The sequence below is a fragment of the Lygodium microphyllum genome, chromosome 12, assembly GCF_053477565.2.
Source record: "Lygodium microphyllum isolate KBCC chromosome 12, Lygodium_microphyllum_v1.1.10, whole genome shotgun sequence".
NCBI classification, from domain to species: Eukaryota; Viridiplantae; Streptophyta; class Polypodiopsida; order Schizaeales; family Lygodiaceae; genus Lygodium; species Lygodium microphyllum.
In genome coordinates this window covers 105,619,581-105,636,107 of record NC_141146.1, presented here as the reverse complement: position 1 = coordinate 105,636,107, position 16,527 = coordinate 105,619,581, and positions in this window count along the sequence as shown.

The following is a 16,527-nucleotide window of genomic DNA, read 5'->3' as shown; positions in this document are numbered from 1 at the left end:
TTGCTCACTCTCTCTCACACACAAGGCTAAGACTATAAATGAGGCTTTCCCTTGCCTCCGGGGGTCTTAAACCCTTGTTTGTCACGCACAACCTTAATCTTCACGATCACTCCCCTTGCAATTCCAACACATCTAAGCACTCATTTTTTCCATTTTTTCCCTGTTTGTGCCTTGTTTGGGCATGTTTTACAATAGTGAACCCTAAGCTTTCCACTCTGATTTCTCGATCCTATCCTACTCTAAATGCAACAAAAATCAAAAGCAAAGTACTGAAATGATTTTTCTCACTCAACTAATCATCAAAAACCAAAAATACTTACTTGTAGCATGGATTAAAATCCAAAATCTCCTACCTAACTCAAGCTCCGGTTCGAGGATGAAACCCTTACTTCAATGCTCGATTTGAAGCACTCAAGCTTGAATCCATTGGTCCTGGCAACAGAACCAAAATGTAAAGGGAGCTCTTGCTCAATTGCCAATACCCACGGACCGCTTATTCCTTCAAGCATTTCAAGCGAGCACTAATTACTACCTCTCAAATAGCCGATGTGTTATCTCTCTATACGAGTGTAGTGAGCTTACCTTGATGCCCAATTGAGTTGATTCCTCTCTCAAGCACTCCAATAGCTCTACAATTCGTGATGCAAGCTCAAGCATCCTCAAGCCTCTTCCTCGAAGCTCCATCCTGTATAACCACACGCGAGATGAGAGAAGAGAATAGAAGAGAAGAAGAAGAGAGGAGATGGTGGAGGGCTTCACCTCCAAGATCCCTCACCCTCACACGCTCACTCCCTCACTCACTCACACTCTTTCCCTCAAGCACTCACAAGCAAGCAAGCAAGATAAGAGAAGGAGAAAAGAAGAAGATTCCACTTTGCCACACACCAAAGAATGAGCTCTTCATTCACTTTTCAACTTTATATACAAAACCTAAATCTCTTTTTGGGCGGTCATCCCCTTTTTTACATGGCCGTGACCCAGGCCCTCTTTCTCATTGTCCCCATATCTTCCTAGCTTCCTCTCCACCACCCATCTACCTTTACAATTTACACAGGAGGGAGGTTAGCACTCTTTTACAAAAAGTTTTAGGGGTGCCTTGCATTTAAAAATGCACTTTTTCCTTTGACTTAGCTTTTGAGGCCGCCCTTACACTTTCAGTCATTTCCCTTTCTACTTCTTTCATTTTTTCTGATTTCCTTCTAGGTCACCCCTTTTTAGGTCTTGACTTGCACTTTTGTTTTCTTTTTTTTTGCTTTCTTCTTGTGCGGAGGTTAATATATTGACTCAAGGATGTATTGAATGATACCTTCTTTGTCTATGGGGGGATGTTCTTCCACATAGTCCACTAAGGTGCCAATAAAGGGCTTTAGTTGGTTGATATGAAACACATTGTGAATCTTGGTGGTACGGAGAAGATCTAATCAATAGGCCAACTCACTAACCCTCTTGAGGATCAGATAGGGGCCATAGAATTGGTGGGCTAGCTTGTTACTGGTGCCTTATTTGAGAGTGGAGTAACGGGACTTAAGCACTTTCAAGAGGACTAGCTCCCCCTCTTGGAATTCCAAATGCCTTCTTTTCTCATCAGCATATAGAGTTTCATGTGAGTTTGTGCCTTTTGAAGATTCACCTTGCATTGTTGAAGTAGGGTATGCATGCGATCAGTCTCGACTTTGCTGTGAGGGTTAATCTTATCATTGAATAAGACTATAGAAAGAGGAATCTTATACTTGTATAATGCCTCAAAACGGAAAATCCCAATGCTAGAGTGGATGAAGTTGTTATAAGCAAATTCAACCAAGTGGATCCATGTATCCCAACTATGTGTTGTACATCATGGCAAAAGTGACGTAAGTATGTCTCAAGCCATTTATTTATCCTTTTAGTTTGGTCATCTGTCTAGGGGTGGTATAAAATTGATGGAGCAAGCTTGGTGCCCATAGATGTGAAAACTACCAGCCAAAGTTGCTCATAGACTTGGCATCCCTATCATGCACTATGACTTATGGTAGTCCATGCAACTTGAAGACATACTCCATAAACTGAGTGGCCGCTTGAGAGGCAGTGTATTGTATCTTAGTAGGGATAAAGTGGGCAACTTGGATAGATGTAGACTTCAACAAGATTAGAACAAAAGTCTATGGATATTTCTTAAGGGATGGAATGCTTTGGAAGCATCTTGAGAAGAGAGGAGGTGTACCCCTATGCATAGTCTGTGATAGGGCCACCTAGCTATAGGTTATGAGAGAGTTTTATGAGAGTCGTGACATATGAGAAGATTAAGGAGAGATATTGGTGGAAGGGCATGTACAAAGACGTCTTTTATTTCATGGAGATTTGTAGGGACTGTCAGGTGTGTTCTTTAGTACATCATAGGGTGAGCTGCATCCTATATACCTATTAAGTATACACTACAAGTGGGTCTTTGGAAGATGTGATACATAGTCTTAGCTAGAGAAGAACTTATAAATGAGTTATAAATCAAGTAGAGGTTAAAGCATTAAGGACTAAAGCTACTAGTGTTATATGGAGGTTTCTTCTTGAAGATATTTTTGGTAGTTATGGATGTGTTGGAAAAATTACTACAGATTGAGGTGAATTAGATGCGGATGAAGCTATAGAATTCTTCTCTAAACATGGTATCAAAGTAGCCTTGACCATGACTTACAATCCAAAAGGTAAGGGGAAGATGAGAGAGGACATCCACCTATATTGAAAGCATTGGCCAAAGCTTGTGGTGGACGGATTGAGGTTGCTACCTTTTGCATTGTGGCATGATCATATGACTCATATTGTGACTACATGTTTCATGCTAGCAAAGTTGATGTATGGATATAAACCATTTATGCTCTCATTGAGGCTTGTGCCTTGACTCATAATGTGTTGCCTTGGCATGAAGATTCTTCCAGAGGGGAGCTTCTAGATCTTCTCATTAAGTAGCTAGAATGGAGATCAGAGGATGTGTAATCACAACAATGGAGAGGTTGAAGGTAGCCAAATTGGGGAATAAGGATAGATTTGATAGCAGGCATCATGTATAGACTAGAATTATGAAAGAGCATGATTGGGTGTTGGTATATGATAGTAGCCTAGAAAATTAACATAGTGCCATTCACAAGATGGTGAAGAGGTGGTTCAAGCCATATGTGGTGAAGCATGTCTATGACAATGTTATGTATGTATTGTTAGATCTTTATGGGACAATATTATAGGTGCCTATTGCAAGGAAAAGAGTAAAGATCTTCACGAGGAGAGAGGATGAGGCCTATGCAATTGAGGAGTTTGTGGAGTATGAGTAGCATGATGGAGATATAGCAGGAGAAGAAGAGGACATTGATGATCCAATAGATGATGTAGCAGATGGACTTGATGCAAAGGATGAGGAGATTGAGTTATTTGTGGATATTGGCAGTGATGAGAAAGGGCAATGGTGGCCCATTTGGAGGATGTGCATGTTCAGAGGGGTTGTATGTTGTGGTGTTGTGTGTCCACTCATGAATAACCCCAGAGGAACATCAAACAATGTGATTTCATTGTGTGATCATTAGTATTGCTTGTGTGTGATTATTTCTCCATATATTAGCATGTGAACCCATAGCTTAGAAATCTCCTTCTCACACAATGTAATTAGCCATTTTTTGTCTCTATTTATGTTTCTATCAATTTTAGTGTCTGTGGGTTACTATTTCCTTTCCTTGTATAGAACTTCTCAAGAGTGTGCATGTGTTGCGTGTTAATATCTATGTGCATCTGTGTAAGAAAAATATAAAAATGATGCAAAATGTGCTTCTTTGTATGCTGGAAAAGCACGAGAACCCTAGGATGTTAGCAAGAATGCTCCATGATCAAACCGAGAAGTCCTATACAAAACAAGACAAAAAATTGAGAATAAAAGCTCCAAAAGTGTGAAATATCTCTACCTCAAACTAGTTCACAACACATGAATGTGAACACAATAAAATGTCAGCTAGTTTCAAGAGAACAAGATCTATGAGGAGTAGTGTCAACTCACATAACCGAGAAATAATAAATGATTGCTAATGATTGGGGCTTTTTGCCTCATGCTTTTTGAAGACTGTAGGGCATCAAGATTTTCATGCCATCTCAAAGGTTATCTTAGCAAGGAACGAGTATGGAAAATTACTTTTGAGAATGGTGGGGTAAAGAGTAGGTAGCACAATAGTTTTAAATGATTGCTAAGTCTCATATAGAGTAATGAGATAAAAGCTCAAAAGCACAAGCTCACATAGAGTAACAATTGGATAGATTTGAAATAGATCCAAAATAATGGTTAAAGCTTTTTGCTTTGCTGGAAGGATTTAAGAATGTTTATAGGAGTTAAGAACTCAAACACTTGGGGGGAAAGTAAGTGGAAAGCAAATAAAAGCTTGATTTTTTACTCCATTAAAGTAGGGCAGAGCCAAGATTGAGATAATGAAGGCTATACATAGCCCCAAACCTAGCTTTGATTGGCTTGGGAAATTCGAGAACAGAAGTATAATGTGTCTTTGGTAATGAGGATGCAATCTTTGAGTGATAATCAGGTGCCTAAGCCTAGTAGGTTGCCTAATAAAGAGGATTTGAGTAGAAATTCTGCAAGTCTTTGGCAAAAATTGCTAAAGAGCATTCACTCTTGTGTCATTAGAGTTTATTCAAGGAATTTCTTTTCATTGTATAGTGTTTCATTACTCGATAATACAGTGAATTCTTTGGTGTCCATTGTTCTTATCCTTTATCTTCCACCTTATGGATCAATAACCCCTGCACTTTGTGGCTGTTCATGAATCCCCTTGATATTTGATGAACCTAACATGAAAGCCACATCCAGATTATTAGTAAGAAAGATGGAAGAAAAATCTCTATCATTAGGTCTATTAGGTCTATCACATTCTAATGATGAGTTGAAGTAGTTTTTATGGAGTTTTGATGCATATATGCAGCAACAACCCCCTCTTCTATTCATTTTCATCTCTTTTATACAAGTTTTTAGGGTTTCTCCTTTTCCCTTGGGCACCTTGCCCATCCTTCTCATTGGTGCACACATTAAACCATATTCATAAGACAATTTGCATGGGAGTGAGCTCGACTCTCAGGGTAGTGTCACAAAGCCAAAATAAATAATTACAATTCCCAAAAATCTTTCAAGGTTCTTTCAATCTTCCAATGTCTTCAAAAGTCTCCAAGAATTCGAGAGTAATCAAAGGTCCAGTTAACATCAATTACAAGCTAATGCGTAGTATGAAGTTGCATCTATCAAGGCTATGGAAGTAGTGGAATGCTAGAATAAACTCTTTGATGGTTGTAATATCTTGAGCTATTTAAAATGGTATGAGTCTAAGATGAAGTTCTTTGGAGTACCAGTGCATATGATGAGTCAATATTTTGTACAAATTATAGCTTTTGCCTTAAACTCTACATCAATGAGCTCTATGCCTAAGGTCCAGTAGCTTGGCATGCATTCAAGAAAGCCTTGAAGAAAGAATACTTTCTAGAAGATCTTAGGGTAGATACAAGATGAAGTTTTTGTGAGTGGGTATGTAAGCCAAACAAATGCTTGGTGGCAACAAAGCTATTATGGTAGTTCAAATCAAGATTTAATGAGATGGATGATATAGGGTAAGTAGCCTTATAGCATGAAAAGGTAGAATAATTCTTACAAGCCATGGACCCAATACTTCAAGCACAATTAGGAGAACTATTAGAAGACAAGATTAGCCCATAGGTCTTAAGATTGATTGGTAGGATGCAAAGAACATAGTCACTACCTTGATAAAGCGGCAATCATACCAAGAGACGTACTTGGTGTGATAATCCTAAGCATCAATGCAAGGATTGTGAGTTCTTCAAAGATGCTAGGAGAAAGAAATTGGTCTTTTGGGGTCCAGAGGGTAGTAGATAACTAAAATGGGAATGCCTATGATTACAAACTTTGGCAAGGTAGGAATGAAACAAACTCTTGATGACATGGCTACATAGACTTCTTATGTAGCTAGAAGTGATGCTTTCACTTATGGAGTATAGATTGAGAAGTAACCAAAGAGTAAATTAGAGTTTTGGAATTTTGCCTTGGATACAGTATGTAAAGGAAAATTGCAACAATTAGTATTATGTAGTGTAGGAAAAATATAAGAAAAGAGATTGGGTGGGATGCTTAAGTAGACACCTACTCTGTTTATGCATATCTAGCAAAGACCTAGGGAACTGAGGTACTTGTTGAACAAAGAAGAAGACAAGATGACAAAGCTCCGAGCACTTCTAAAAATACTAGAGGGGGTGAGCCAATTGCTCCACTTGCTAAACTAGGACCTGAACATGTAATGGATGATAAACAAAGAAAATAAATGAAATAGGATGCATATCTTAAGTAGCAGCTCATGACTCTAAGCTCTTTTTAGATGTTGAGAATACTATTAATCTAAAGAAAGTATTTGATGAATGGATTTTGGACAATAAGCTGGAAGTTACTCTTGGAAAAATCTTAGGAATCATTAAGAAATAATTTCATGATGTGATTATAGATATCATGAAAAGAAAAAGGTTGATAATCCAACTTGCAAAAGGACAAAGTATCACAATTGAGGAATTGTTTTGTGAGGAGCTAGTTGAAGAAAAAGAAGATGAGAAGCATGTAGTAAATGCTTCAGTATGCCCCCAAAGGTCCTAAAGAATATTCTTAAGAAGAAGATGATGCTCCAATTATGGTACTCCATGTATTGCTCTAATAGATCATGGAACACAGATCAATGTTATTATATGCAGAGCCTGTGATAGTGAGAAGTGGCTATTGGATGTGGAACATGGATGGTGAATGAGAGCTACTGATAGCACTACAAGAGGTCTATATGTTGCATCCCGAATATCAAGGTGACTATAGCTGATGTATAGGAAGATTTTTTCCTTGTGAAGGAATCCTGTTCTCATGATATTATTCTAGGTCAACCATTTATTACAGAAGCACAGATGGAGACAAAGGTGATGGATGACAGTTTTGCATATACACAAGTACATAATAGATATGGAATAAAAGCATTGTGGTTTATGATAGTATTGTAAGTCATCCTGGGAATAGAGACACTTTACGGGACACCCCTCTTCCCTCAAAAGGCTCAAATTTTCTCTAGGTACCAATATCCTACAAGAAACAGTGGTGTAAGGAGAGAAAAGCTCTCACCTCTTGGTAGCAGTGCTTTTTCTTCAAGATTTGTTAGATTTTCAGCAGATAGTTCCGTTTCTTTTCAAAAAATTAGAGAGTTACCTAGAGCTACTATGAAATACATATGCATGAATGAGAAAGATTTGAGGATTACAGGTGTTTTGTAGGTTGATGATCATATAGACGGGATATATGATGTTTTGACTTGTGCAGACATAGTGTTGAAAATAGAAGATATACGGAAAATTGATATGCAGAATGGTTCTAGTGTTGCGCCAGTGCATTCCCTAGACATGTTTCATGAAATTGTAGATTTCATGCAATGATCAGAGTCAAAGGCCAAGGTAACTTAGCAAATAGAGCTTATGGCTCATTATTTTCAACCTACAAAATTTACTGTTGAAGTATTTCAACATGTAGTGTGTAGAGCTGCTCCTATGCAGTCCATAGTGGATCGGGTTGACCATTTTCAACAAAAAAAAGTTGAAGTCTAATTACCTTTAGCCAATAGAATCATGTGCTGCTCATTTGTAGCAAGATTTGAGTTTTCTAGTGGATCATAGAGAGGCCAGGGTCAACACAAAGTACAAAATGATGGAGGAAAAGGTGAAGCCCATTGCATGGCAACTTCCACTTGATAGTGATGAGGGGGTAGAGAGGGATGCAAAGCAACCAACTTTGAGATATCGAGAGCACACATGCCATATGTTTTTAGTAGAGACTCTTGCAAAATTGAAGATTGGGAATGGTTGGGTTCTTGCTAGCAATGGAGAAGAAGTGTTTCTAGGATATGTTTGAGCATCATGGCGGCAAAGCATTCACATTCTTTCCACATGAGATTGGTTGTGTAAGCCCAAATAGTATTTTCCCTATGGTGATATTTTCCTCATATTCCATGGAACCTCCACCTTATTCTAATGTCTAGGACATACCTCCCGAAGCTAATTCATTTGTTGCATAAGAAGATTTAGATGGGAATCTTAGAGCCATCATTTGCATCATACTCCAATAGGTGGTTTACAGTTTCAAAGAAGAATGGGACACTTAAATTCATATAGGATATGTAATGAGTGAAAAAGGTGATGATAAGGAATGTTGGTATAGGTCTAATTGTGGATGAATTCAATGAGGTGTTTGCAGGTCATGCCATCTATTCACTATGTGATTTGTACTCTAGCTGTACTCTGGCTATGATCAATGTTAGCTTGCCTTGGAGAGTACATATCCTACTACTATGTGGACTCCACTAGATCTTGTCAAGATGTGTACCTTACCTCAAGGTGATATAATTTAGTTGCACATATAATGAATGATATGAACAAGGTCCTATGTGAGTATATCTCTCAACTTAACATGCCTTTCTTGGATGATGTATGTAAAAGAAGAGAAGGAGAGAGTTTGAATAAGCAAGGATGTAGATACTTTGTTGCAAAGCACATTGTAGATTGTGAGAAGATTTTGACTAGGCTTGAGGAGGTGAATTTGATGCTCTTAGGACAGAGATCCATCTTCAGTGTGTATGAGGCCATCATTGTTGGGGACATGTGTGGCTACTATGGGAGGAGACCTTCATCTCTGCAAAGGTGGATTCTATTGAAAAGATTGCAGAGCATTGTTATACTACATTAGTGGTCATGAGATTCATTGGTGCTTGTGTGTTTTATATGATTTGGATATCTCATTTTGCACATATTGTAGATTTTTCATACCAATTGCTTTGAAAGAAGCGGCATAAATTCTTCTCAAATGAGAGACATATTAGAGCCATCTGAAAGTTGAAAAGATTTCTACACTCTACTCCTACTCTTAGGAAAGTGAACTACACTTGTGGAAGATCTTTTGTGTTGACTATCGATACTAGTCCTTTGGCATAGGTTGGGCTATTGGCCACAATGATGAGGAGGGTCATATGTATGACATTCAGTTTGCGGCAAAAGTGTCAGGACAAAAAATGGGCCCGACACTGGCTTTAGGGCTCTAGGCAGGCATCTATGCTCAACCAAAATACCCGACGGCCTCACGGAGGAGTGTTTGAAGACTACACACAGTGATTTAACTTAGAAACATTTATATTGTTCATAGTCCAACAAATCCCTGTTGGTAGTGGTGGGGAGGAAGGTCATTGGGGGCATGTTGGTGGTTTAGGTGGTTGGTGGTAGGGCTATTGGAGTTGGTGGTAGGGCTGTTCTTTGTGGGGATTGCACTGATGGAGGACAAGTGACAGTTTGTTGTAGATTCTGCTCATGATGATTCTTGGCGAGCTTGTAGGATGATAAAGGATAGGAATTCAGAGTTGAGTGTCGATGAAGAGCGAATGACACCTTCGTTGGAGTCTTCAATACCTGCAATTGAAAACCTTTGATAGGTGGTCTCTCCCTAGGGGTAGTGCTAGTCTTCTCTATCGTGCACAAGACATAGTTTAATTAGTTTGGGAGACAGGCCGAACTCTAAGCAAGCTGAGAGTATTATCCTGCACTTGAGAACCCAAACTGTGTATATATTTTGGTGCAGATATTATGTGAGTACTCGTGCATACTTAGATATTACGTAGTTAGAAGACCGTGTGTTGGTTTCTCGTAACAATGTGTGGATGAAGCAAAGTTGTCCCTGTTGAGAAGAAGTACACGTGAAGTTGTATGAGACATCCTTTGCATTGTGACCACACGACGTAGCCTAATTGAACACAAGGACACCGCGCTTTTGGTAGTTGGGAGATATTGGACTTGTTTCATGAGGATGGTGTACTTTTCATAGACATTTGTGCGGTGCTTACCACAAGTGATTGCAATGGTATTAAGGCAAAGTGCGAGAGGGAATTGTGCGAATGGGTCATGGTGACAGGTCTAACTATAGGCGAGACAAGCTCCCTAGGTATGTCCTGCCCTTGATGTGCCCTGAACAATTGTGGGTGATGCTAAAGGGCTAGGGGACTAGGGACGGAGCCAGCCGACCAAGGTCACTGGACGTGCCTAATTTGAGGACCCCTAGGTGATGTGCTGTGATCGTGGGTGTCGTATGATTTCGTTCTTTTCTTTTCTTTCTTTTCCTTCTTCTCTTTTTTTTTCTTTTTCTTTCATTTTTCTTGTTTCTTTTTTTTCTTATTTTTTTCTTTCTTTCTTTCTTTCTTTCTTTATTCTCTTTATTTTCTTTTTTTTTGTGGACTTGCCTGAGTACAACCATTGCAATATGTTGAGGCTATCAACCTTTCAATGGATTGGGAAATGTCAAGCTTCAAAGGCTCAGGAAATGGATATTACAGTGATGATTGTGCCCTAGCCTCGTTGTTAGAGAAGCAGTTGTTGAGATGGGGAGATACACTTGAGATATTGCAAACCTCTTTGCAACACGTGATGTCGGTACAATTGAGGTAACAACTATCATGAGCCAACTGTAGAGCTTGACCCAGAAAGAGAGCGTAGTCCATGACTATGCTTTGGGTCATGCGATATGGGCACTCGCAAGGGTGATTTTTCGCATTCGGTAGCATGGCTTTGTCGCGATTCTTTGTGAGGTTGGTGGTCTTGCGGTGACTTGGACATTGAACACGTTCGCATGAAGACCTATGTCATCCTACATCCACTTATCAATTCATGAGAGTATATGCAAGTCGCATGCGTCAAATACAACAAACAAATGAAATCATGTCAAGATATTACTTTTTCAAAATCCTACGATACTGATTGCGATGCCTATTCCAGTGCTTGTTAAAGACTCAGCATATATTAGCAATAGGTGAGGAGAGTGTGCACAAGTGGTGAGCCTGCCCCCTTAACCATCAAAAGACAAAAAGTTATGGCAGGATGGCCTTTGCTAAGTTGCTTGTATATCATAGGGGCTACTCAATTTACACGAGGTGGGGTGAGTCCGGGTGGTCAGGCGACTGAGGCTCTGCTGGTGAGGGGCTCCTCTGAGGTTGGGCAGGGAAGATGTCGGTCGGGACGTGAATGGTGTAGTCTCTGGTCGCAACCGTTTCCAAAATGCTTTTGAACAATACATCGAATTCTTCCTTGTCTCAAGCTGCCCTTTCTGCCTTTGAGCACCTGGTGCCCGAGCGTCTATTGGGGGCTTGCACAACTGGTGTTGCTTCACCTTGTGTGCTTCTTTGAGCTTCTACTCCCTTGGCCTGGGGATTCTTCGGCCTACGTTCAGGGCAGTGTCGCTTGGGACCTCATTCTTTGCATACCTTTTGAGGGTAGGCACGTAGCACACCAACAGAGGAGCTTGTGCTGCATATTCCCTTCGACAACAGAGAGCATCTTTGCAAGCCAGCTGCCCTGGGTGCTCCATGTCTTCCATGTAGGGGGGCCTGCAAAATGCAAACCAAGGATTAGGCCTTGATATAGGATAAAACCATTCGCATGAAAGGGATTATAGTGTGGGTTATCAAGAGCATATGATGCGAAGGGGAGGGGTGAGGCATGCAGTGTTTGTTGTAGAGGGATGGCCCCAATGATGATGTTCATTTGGCCTCCAGCCACCATTAGCAGATCTTGGCTCATGCTAAGTTACGTGGACTGGTTGTCATGGAGTGGGGCAGGGCTCATTCTTGGAAGGATATACCAAAAAGGGGGAAAGGTGTATAGAAAGGGACAGTACCCTGTCTACACCATCAGAGATGTTGGTCAGGGCTTTCTATGGTGGTAATGAGGGTTGCATGCCCTCCACCTAGAGGTGGGAATGGTCACAACTTCTAAATGTGTGGTGAGAGGAGGACCTGAGAAGCTTAGCCTGTTGAACCCAACTCTTCTCCCTGCGCTTGACTATTATTGCTTGTGTGTGTTGATAGTGTCTATACAAGGTCACAAAAGTCATTGTTTATTTATATACATATCCATGAATCCATGTCACTTCACGAGGATAAAAGCCAATTGTAGAACTCCGGATTGTACTGGAGTGTGGCACACGCATCTAGTACTCATGGCAGCTTACTCAATACCGATAGATATTTTGCAACATCGAGTAGCATGGAACTTTGTCCGAGTCTACTGGCAATATGTAACTCCTCCTCAGTGAGAACCTTATCAGGCAGAGAGTTCTCTTGGCTAGTTTCAGCTAAGTCCGTACCCCAAATGGCAGTTAGCACTCGAAGGGAAGTTGGTGCCACATAAGTTGGGTCTCTTTGAGACCACCATTTGGCCAATCACTCCTCTGAGACTGTCATGATCTGGGCTCCTAATTCGGCCATTGCAATACGGTTTTCACACCAACGTTGTTCCAATCGACTTTGACCCTTCGATAGTCGCTTTAGTTACTCTATCTCTAAGAGATTTGGTTGGCAGAACATATCGTTGAATGTTACAGTTAAGTGTAGTTCGTCGGCTTCCTTGTCAGAGATGAGTCGCATGCATTCATACAAGAGCCTGTTATAGTACTCGTCAAGATGTTATTGCTCTTCCTAGGATAAGGAAAATGGCAAGTATTCTTCAAGCTGCTCTTTAGGGAATGTGCCCATGTCTGCCAGGACGTAGACACGTGCGAACACTTTGAGCTTAGCATCCAACTTGGTTAAGCATTCTGTGACACTTCTATGTTCAACGAGGGCTTGCTCCGTTGCCATCTCATGCAAGGTTCTAGGAGTTTGCCTGGGCTTCAACGTTGCTGGGGGCTCAGGCCTAGACGAGCAAGTTTAGCCAACGCTAGGATTTCTTATGCTCTTGGGGTTTCCATGTTTATCCTGAGGCTTCATTATTGCATCATGGTTCTCCTTGGATGTGACTGGTATAAATTTGTCACCCTGTTGTGATAGCATTGCATCCACTCTTGATTGGTCAATGCGAGTTCTATTGTCAATGGATTGAGTGTTGCAAGTAGCCGTTGATGGTAACAACTGCTTTGATTTTTCAGAGCACACGGAGGTGTCTAAGGTTTCACCGCTATTAGGAGAGGCATCAATGGGGTCATTGGTGGATGGACTCGATGCTTTATTCCTGAGCTCTCCAGCGCTCTTGGTGTCAATGTTCTTGGGATCCCCAACTACGTGTGACTGCTGCTGTTGTCTTCGTTGTTTTCTTCTATTTTTCTTGGTCAGTGAAGGTGCATCTCTTAACGACTTAGAACCCTGGACTAGGTCAACTGTTGATGTGCTTGGTTGGGCCTCAGCATTCTCTTTCTCTAGTGTGTCCTAATGGGACATAGCCAAGGCCTACTGAATAGCCTCACTAGGTTGTGGGGGTACAATTGCCTCCCTTTTTGGAGAGTCTAGCTCTTTAGCCAATTCCCTTATGTTTAACTCCTCTAGCCTAGGCTTTAGGCACTTTGGAAGTCCTGGAGTTGTCAAGGTAGTTGGTTGCGACACCTCCTCCATAGGTAAACTACTAAGGACATGTTCTGCAAGGGGCATTGTCACGGCCCAGGGCAGTGACTGCTGTGATCCCTAATTGGAAATAGTAGCAGCTAGTGCAGTGGGCTGGCTACCCTTGGTGTATTGAGGTGTCAAGTCCCTAGGGTGATCGGAAGTGGTCGTGTCTTTTGTTGCCCTTTGAGCATTCATCTGTGTAGATCGAGCATGAGTTGATCTAGTCGCATTAGGTTGCTCAGGCATATCCTTGGGTTGAGAGCTATAGATGGTGTCATGTTTCACCTCTTGGACATTTGGAAGCTTAGATGGAGATAGAGATTGGGATTGAGCAGCTGCACTTGATAACTACTGTTGTGCTTCCTGTGTCCATTTGGAAAAAGAGGGTGTAGGAGATCTAGGACTCTTAGGTGGACTGGGCACTGGCTGAATGATTTGCTCGAGGCTACTAGACGATTGTGCCATTTGCTTTGTTGAGCAATCAGCCTTGCCATGAGCAATGTTGTGCCTATGATGCATGCTATCCTCTTGGGAAATCAAAGGATCTTTGGGCACTAATGGCTTTTGTGCACACTCAATGACTACGTATGACATCTGCTTATTAAGCATGCTAGGCTAAGGCTCTTTCTTTCGAATACTCATGTCTGGTTTCTTGCCTCAAGACCTAGAGTTTCTCTTAGATTTACTCCTATGCTTTGCTGCTTTTGATGCAACCTGGCCTTCAGGTGATAGAGGTGGTTTAGCAGGGGGTTTTGGTGCCCAAATCCATCGGTTACCTGCGTAATACCCTTGAGCACATAGCGACGCTTTGGATATCCATCACGGCATTGTGCTGACCCTCCATCGATGCCTGCGTCTATAAGGCTTGGGCTTCTTTTGGGGTCTTCTACAATATTTGTAAGTCCAAAGCCCGTCCTTGGCATTGTCTCTTGACCTTCTTATTTCAGGCATGGCCTCACTCACTGGTTCTTGTTGTTCGACCTGTGTTTGTATCAACTCTTCCAACAAGTCCTTGCTCTCGTTAGTAGGCTTGACTATTACGTTAGCACCTTCCTTGCCTTTCCCTCGAGGTTCGATGAGGTCACCCCTGCTAAAGGTTGTGACTATCCTCACACTCGGTAGTGTCAGGTGTATCCTCTGTGCTACATAGTCAGCCTCACACTTGGTCACCCTTTTGAAGGGTCTTCCAAGGAGGGTTTCCTTCCCATAATTAGCACTATTTGGAGGAACATGAAATATATCTATGATGGTAAGTGCCATGAGACTAGCACTCGTCTAGGAGGGGGGTAATGTTAACCCTCAAACGAACAAGGTGGAAAATCTGGAAAAGCTAAAGCAGGAGACAAAGGGCAAGGCAAAGTGAAACGAAAGATGTAGGCGCGCCAAGAAAAATCTAGAAACACAAGAAGCGCAGAAAAGTCCTAAATAAGGGAACAAGGCGCACAAGGAAAAGCGCAAGTAAATACTTTTGTAAAAGAGCACAAGCGCATCATGGTTTAATTCAAGGAGCGCCGAGCTCTCACCCGTGCAATTTGTAAATGTAGAGGGGCAGTGGAAAGGAAGCTAGGAAGGTAGAAGGACAATGGGAAAAAGGGCCTAGGCCATGGCCGGCCATGTAAAAAAGGGGATAAGGGGATGACTACCCAAAAGGGATTTAGGGTTTTGTATATAAAGTTGAAAAGTGAATGAGAAGCTCATTCTTGTGTGTGGACAAAAGTGGCTCTCCTCTTCTTCTTCTTCTTCTTATTCTTGCTAGCTTGAGCTTGTACTTGAGAGAGGGAGTGTGAGAGTGTGAGGGAGTGAGTGTGTGAGGGTGAGGGACCGGGGAGGAGAAGCTCTCCATCTTCTCCTCTCTTCTTCTCTTCTCTTCTCTTCTCTTGTATTACTTGTGGCAATGGAGCTTGAGGATGGAGCTTGCTTGAAGCTTGCACTTGGATCGTGGAGCTATTGGAGTGCGCGAGAGAGAAGGTAACTCGATCGGCATGGAGGTAAGCTCACTACACCCGTAGATAAGGATGGCGTGTCGGCTATGTGAGAGATAGCCATTAGTGCTCGGCTTGGAACGCTTGAACAATAAGTGGTCCGTGGGTCTTGGCGGTTGAGCGAAAGCTCCCACAACGTTTGCAAGAATGAGCTCCGAAAAGCCCTTCCACGTTGCATGCCACCTAGAATATTCGGTAGTCATATAACGTATTAGGAATCTACTAAATATTTACAAGACATATCAATAATAGTTTAACAACATTGGATCTCATATTGACCTCTCATTGGGGATCTTGATGTATCTCGCACCCACTCATTCACAGTAATGTCATCTTTTGTGAACTCCGGAGGGATTATTCCATTGTAAGCGATATCTGAATGCATGTAGGCTAGAATATATAGCACATGTACTTGCATTTAAAGATTGAAATACTAATTTTAGTAATTATACTCACTAAATGAAGCCAATAAGTGTGATACATAAACAATATCTAGCATGAGCATATCATGACTTCAAAACTCTCACCTCTCTACCTTTAATGACACATACATGTGTCTTGCAATGAATAACCTCTGCCATGCATAAGGCCCAACACTTTTGCCCTGATTCCATCCATCGGTGCCCATCCTCCACAACTTGCTCGATAAGCTCTACCATGGAGTGTGTTGTGGCAAGGAACAATAATATCCCTACGTCCTTGAGAATACGATCAGCCAAATACATGGCATTAACTGACTCTGCCTCAGTATGGGAGTTCCGTGACGGAATTTCATACCCAATCCATTCATGGCACTATCTTTAGGGAGATGAACCATCATGATACCCCTGATATTTTCCTCAAATTAACAAGGACCATAGCCACCCTTCATAAAAGTTACAACGTGAATGAGAGTTATGAGCCATATTAATCACTAGTGTTAATATGTATAGTATGGATGAACCATAGCCACCCTTCATAGAAGTTACAATATGAACGAGAGTTATGAGCCATATTAATCACTAGTGTTAATATGTATAGTATGGATGGTCCAAAAATATTAGATTTTGGGCAAAACTAGCATAGTCTAGATATTTTAAATACTATCCTAAAAAGAT